Consider the following 6501-nt stretch of genomic DNA (forward strand, 5'->3'; position numbering starts at 1 on the left):
GGATCATTCCAATAACTGTTGGCCAGTCAGGTGATTCACCCTAATCTGATCAATTTATTCATGAGTGGCATTATAAAAGTAATTACCATGGGCATGAAACATATAATAAACTGTGATAAGTAAAGCTTTCCACTTCTGTTCCTACTCACCAGTGAATATTCAAGTGAAATGAGACGACAAGCAAACATTGTCAAGTGGAACAACTGGTATGTCATCAGCGATCACATTGTGTTCCAGGAAAGAAGTTGGATGGCAAGGCATAATTTCTCCAAACTCAGTGGAGATTTGCAAAAGCCAGGATGCAATGTTTTTCAGAGAGCAAGGCTAACTCTGGAAAAAACAAAGGCAGCTAAGCCAAAACCACGCCTCAGAGCATTAGCAAAACTCTTCTGCTGAAGACATTATAACAAAAGGGCAGTTAAGGAAATGTCAGCAGGGACTAAGGATAATTTCAAGAGAGCTTTGGAATTAGTCTCACTTTTTCTTCTTTCTATTTCTATTAGAATTTGTGTCTAAAGCCAATAATTAAACACCTGTAAGACTAATATGGTATTAAGCACCTGATTTGTCTCATGAAACATGTGGTGACTCACTACTGAACCCAAAATAATTCAAGGGAGCTGTCACTTTCTTTTGAAGAATAGAATCAGCTTTGAGATGCCACACCCCTGGGTCTTGTAGTGAGGTCTGGGAATTCAGCTATAAATGTAGTAAAGAGCTTGTCTGGAAAGCTGAAGACAGAGTGTGAGGTTAGCCTCTGACTGCAATGACCCGGGGCCCCTCTGTGTGCCTTAACCACACAGACACAGGTTTTGTTGGCAAAACCAGACAAGGAAAATATGGTTCCACTAAACTGAAGCTTCAAAACACCAGATGCCACACTCTTTCTCACAGAAAGCTATGTGTTCCCACCTAAATGATGCAGACGGGTGGTCAAGATGAAGGGGAATTGAGAAAGGAGAGAACTAACATTTTTTGAGCACCTAATAACTAACAGAGGCATGCTAGGTACTTTACACATATATGGCTCTGTGGGGTGAAGCAGAACTTTTTTTTAACCTTATTTAGTAAGAAGGTATCACATTATTTCTGTCTGGATATTGCCAAAAAGTCCCTTGGTTAAAAAAAATAAGTCCCTTGGTAGTCCTTCCTTGTTCCCAAATCACCTGAAAGACCCTTCTTAATAATACAAATTTAAGTTTAGTAAGCCATTCCTGATAGATGATGAAGTGATATGAACTTTGGTGATTTGCTTGGTACTCAGCTCTGATAGCTGGGAGGAGTGGGCTAAATCTGCAAAGTGGACTTAAGGAGTCTCCAAAGGTGAAGTTGTTCTTGGCCTTGCCTTTTGAAATTCAGCGTTATCAGAATTTCTTAAATGAATTAGGTTGATTCCAACTGAGGTCCACTGGTAGGAAAATATATTAAAATCTAATTACACATCAAGAAAAGAAGTGATGTCTGGACTGGTGACAAGTTCCTCTGGATCCAGTTGTCTTGACACAGATGTCACAGGGTGATACAGGACACAATAACTGAGTAGATGAATGTAACCAGTAGACAAGTAACATTGAGAGGCCAAGCTTGGGCACCACCAAGTTGTGTGCAAGGACCTGGACCAGAAGGGGCATGCCAGCAGTGGGTGAGCACTCAATGGCCTCAGTAGAAGCAATTTATTCAAAAGGTCTCAACAAAACAATAGCATTTGAGTCCAGGACCTACCAGTGGACTGGTCACGCTTTTCTGAGTTTCTCTCCATTTGGGGTTGACAAGAGTCTCCTTTGGAAGAGTAAGCACCTAGAGTTCTTAGTAAATTTGTAAAGGAGATTTTAAATAGGGGACCCCAAACTGATTTACATGTAGAGATTCTAGTGATTAATTAGAAAATTTTAAAATCCAAACTTACAACCCATGCTAGCAAGGTGGATTGTGAGATACCATTTAATCTTCATATCCAAACTAAGAGGTAAGTATTATCATTCCCCACTTCACATATAAGGAAAAAAGGCCTAGTAAGGCTTTTGTGATTTGTCCAAGGTTATTAGGCAAGTTAGTTGTAACCCTGGGTATTAAATCCCAGTCTAATTCTCAGCTTACATTTCCCTGAACCACACTGAAGTGGAAACAACGGAAGTAGTTGGTAGCATGATCATGCAGAAAATCCTGGCAACCCTTAGAAATAGCTCAGGGATAAAACACTGCTCTTTGGCATAAAGATGAAGAAACTAAATAATCCCTAATCTCTAAATTTATCTCATATGCTCACAAGCTTAAAATGCACTTGAATATGTTCAACATACATGTACCTTAATTTTGAGATCTAATTCTACAAACCACAGGAAATGCTTCATGTATTTCTATTCTCTGCAGATAGAATTAGAGGTTAAAGATTTTCTTCAGGAAAACCAACTAAACAGCCTGCCTTCTTCAGGTTGAGAATGTAAAGGCAGAGTGAAAGTGCCAAAAAGAAAGGTGATTGAATCTGGCTAAGGAATTGTTTACAAAACTCTGAAAATTAGCACAACACGAAACTTCTAGAAGCTTGAAGAACATAAAAAATCCTATAGGTTGGGCTTCCCTGGTGGTGCAGTGGTTGAGAATCTATCTGCTTAATGCAGGGGACACGGTTCGAGCCCTGGTCTGGGAAGATCCCACATGCCGCGGAGCAACTAGGCCCGTGAGCCACAACTACTGAGCCTGTGCGTCTGGAGCCTGTGCTCTGCAACATGACAGGCCGCGACAGTGAGAGGCCCGCGCACCGCGATGAAGAGTGGTCCCCACTTGCCACAACTAGAGAAAGTCCTCGCACAGAAACGAAGACCCAACACAGCAAAAGTAAATAAATTAATTTAAAAAGGATAGAATTCTTTAAAAAAAAATCCTATAGGTTCCACTTCCTATACTGTTGATGGGAATGTAAATTGGTGCAGCCACTGTGGAAAATAGTATGGAGGTTCCTCAAAAAACTAAAAATAGAGTTACCATAGGATCCAGTAATCCCAGTCCTGAACATATATCTGGACAAAACTATAATTTGAAAAGACACAGGCACCCCTTTGCTCACAACAGCACTATTCACAATAGTCAAGACATAGAAACAACCTAAATCTCCACTGACAGATGAATGGATAAAGATGTAAAATGGAATATTACTCAGCCATAAAAAGAATGAAATAATGCCACTTGCAACATGGATGGCCCTAGAGATTATCATACTAAATGAAGTAAGTCAGAAAGAGAAAGACAAATACCATATGGTGTCACTTATATGTGGAATCTAAAATATGACACAAGCAAACCTACTTATGAAATAGAAATATAGATCAATGGAACAGAATAGAAAGTCCGGAGATAAACCCACGCACCTATGGCCACCTAATCTAGACAAAAGAAGCCAGAATATACAATGGAGAAATGACAGTCTTTTCAAAAGTGGTGCTGGGAAAACTGGATGGCTACATGTAAAAGAATGAAATTAGAACACTCCCACCCTTTGCTACTCCACACGTGATGTCACAGGGGGTGCCAGCCTCTGCCCGGCTCCAAGTGGCTCTTCCTGGATTCCCAGACCCCTCTGCTCTCCATGGGCAGCTGCCAGGCAGGGCACAACCTGTATCTCTGCCTGGCCCACCATCCACCTCTGGTCTGTATCACTTTGATCCTGCTGCTTCTGGGCCTTTCTGGCCTGGGCCTTGGTTGCTTCCTCCTCACCCACAAGACTGGCCTGTGCAGCTCTGACATCCCTCAGGACTAGGTCTCCTTCCTGAGATCTTTTGGCCAGCTGACCCTTTGCCCTGTGAATGGGACAGTCACAGGGAAGTGGCGTGGCTCGCGTTGTGGGCTTACTGACTACCTTGAACTTCGGAGATGGTCTAGACAGGAACAAGACCCAGACATTCCAAGCCGAGGTCCAGGGTAGTCGGATGGGATTGAAAGGATCTTCTGCAGGAGAGCTGGTCCTCATTACAGCCAGGGTGACCAAAGAAAGGACCCCAGGAACCTGCCTATATTTTAGTGGTGCTCCAGTAATCCTGCCCTCCAGCCAGCCTCCCATGTCCTGCTTGGAGGAGGGAACAGGAAATTCTACCCTGAGCCCTAGGATGACTGAGGAGTATGTCAGCATCTGAAGCCTCAGAGGTCTTGTGCTCAGCAAGTTGCTCACCTCCGAGGAGCTGGCTCTGTGTAGCTCTAGGCTGCTGGTTTTGGGCTCCTTCCTTCTCTTCTGTGGCTTTCTCTGCTGTCTCACTGCTGTGTGCTTCCAGCTGCGCCAGAGTCCTACTGGTCTAGAACCTGGTTCTGAGGGCACTGGCCTAGTTCCCGTCTCATTCTCAGGTGTGAGTCAACTTCTTGGGCCTTGATTCTGAGTTGGAAGAGATGTTACAAAAAGTGGAGAGCTGGAATGTGGGGGGGGGGGGAAATAAAAGGATTTTTTGCCTCCCCTCAAAAAAAGAACACTCTCTAACAGCATACACAAAAATAAACACAAAATGAATTAAAGACCTAAATGTAAGGCTGGATACTGTAAAACTCTCAGAGGAAAATATAGACAGAACACTCTCTGACATAAATCACAGCAAGATCTTTTTTTGATCCACTGCCTAGAGTAATGAAAATAAAAACAAAAATAAACAAATGGGATCTAATGAAACTTAAAAGCTTTTGCACAGCAAAGGAAACCATACACTATACAAAAAGATAACCCTCAGAATGGGAGAAAATATTTCAAATGAAGCAACTGATTAATCTCCCAAATATACAAACAGCTCATGCAGCTCAATATCAAAAAAACAAACCACCCAATCAAAAAATGGGTAGAAGACCTAAACAGACATTTCTCCAAAGAAGACATAGAGATGGCCAAGTGACACAAGAAAAGATGTGCAACACCACTAATTATTAGAGAACTCAAAACTACAATGAGGTATCACTTCACACTGGTCAGAATGGCCATCATCAAAAAATATACAAACAATAAATGCTGGAGAGGGTGTGGAGAAAAGGGAACACTCTTGCACTGTTAGTGGGAATATAAATTGATACAGCCACTATGGAGAACAGTATGGAGGTTCCTTAAAAAACTAAAAATAGAACTACCATATGATCCAGCAATCCCACTACTCAGCATATACCCTGAGAAAACCATAATTTGAAAGGATGCAAAGCAGAAGTAGAGACATAGATGTAGCGAACAGATGAATGGCTACCAAGGAGGGTAGAGGGGTGGATGAATTGGGAGACTGGGACTGACATATATACACTACTATGTATAAAATAGATAACTAATGAAAGCCTGCTGTATAGCACAGGAAACTCTACTCAGTGCTCTGTGGTGACCTAAATGGGAAGGAAATCTAAAAAAACAGTGGATATTTGTATACATATGACTAATTCACTTTGCTGTACATCAAGAAACGAATACAACCATACTCCAATAAAGCTTAATTAAAAAAAAAAACTAAAAATAGAGTTACCATATGATCCAGCAATCCCACTCCTGGGTGTATATCTGGACAAAACTAATTTGAAAAGACACATGCACCCCTATGTCTATAGCAGTGCTATCTACAATAGCCAAGACATCAAAACAACCTAAATGTCCATTGACAAATGAATGGATAAAGAAGATGTGGTACATATATACAATGGAATATTACTCAGCCATAAAAAAACAACGAAATAATGCCATTAGCAGCAACATGGATGACCCTAGAGATTATCCTACTAAGTAAAGTCATCCAGAAAGACAAGGACAAATACCATATGCAATCACTTATATGTGAAATCTAAAATATGACACAAATGAATTTATCTATGAAACAGACTCACAGACCTGAAGAACAAAGTTGTGTTTGCCCAGGGGAAGGGAGAGTAGGGGAGGGATGGAGTTGGGATTAGCAGTTGCAAACTATTAGGTCCTACTATATAGCACAGGGAACTGTATTCAGTATCCTGAATGAAAAAGAATATATATATATATTTTATATATGTAATATATATATATATATAACTGAATCACTTTGCTGTACATCAGAAACCAACACAACATTGTAAATCAACTATATTTTAATAAAATCAATTTTGGGGATTTCCTTGGCTATCCAGTTAAGACTCTGCACTTCCACTGCAGGTGGCATGGGTTCCATCCCTGGCTGAGGAACTAAGATCCCACATGCTGCATGCAGCGCAACCAAAAATAAAATAAATTAAAAAAAAATCCTATAGGGAGTTCCCTGGTGGCCTAGTGGTTAGGAATATCTCAAAAACAAAATTATTTATTTAATCCAAAATTAAAATAAATTGGTGGTAAGGAAACAGACTGTTAAATGACACAAGATAAAAAGCCTAATTCTATTTTTAAAAAAATCAAACCTTGGGAAGTCCCTGGTGGTCCAGTGCTTAGGACTCTGCACTATCACTGTCCAGGGCCTAGGTTCAGTCTCTGGCTGGGGAACTAAGATCCCACAAGCTGGTGGGTGCAGCCAAAAAAAAAAAAAAAAACAA

General features: G+C 40.9%; 1 pseudogene; it reads left to right on the forward strand.

Annotated features, from left to right (window-relative positions):
- Nucleotides 1-3547: 3547 nt before the first annotated feature.
- LOC112415966 (insulin-like growth factor-binding protein 3 receptor pseudogene) lies at nucleotides 3548-4300 on the forward strand (annotated as a pseudogene).
- Nucleotides 4301-6501: the final 2201 nt, after the last annotated feature.

The sequence above is a fragment of the Neophocaena asiaeorientalis genome, unplaced genomic scaffold (assembly GCF_003031525.2).
Source record: "Neophocaena asiaeorientalis asiaeorientalis breed wild unplaced genomic scaffold, Neophocaena_asiaeorientalis_V1.1 scaffold679, whole genome shotgun sequence".
NCBI lineage: Eukaryota > Metazoa > Chordata > Mammalia > Artiodactyla > Phocoenidae > Neophocaena > Neophocaena asiaeorientalis.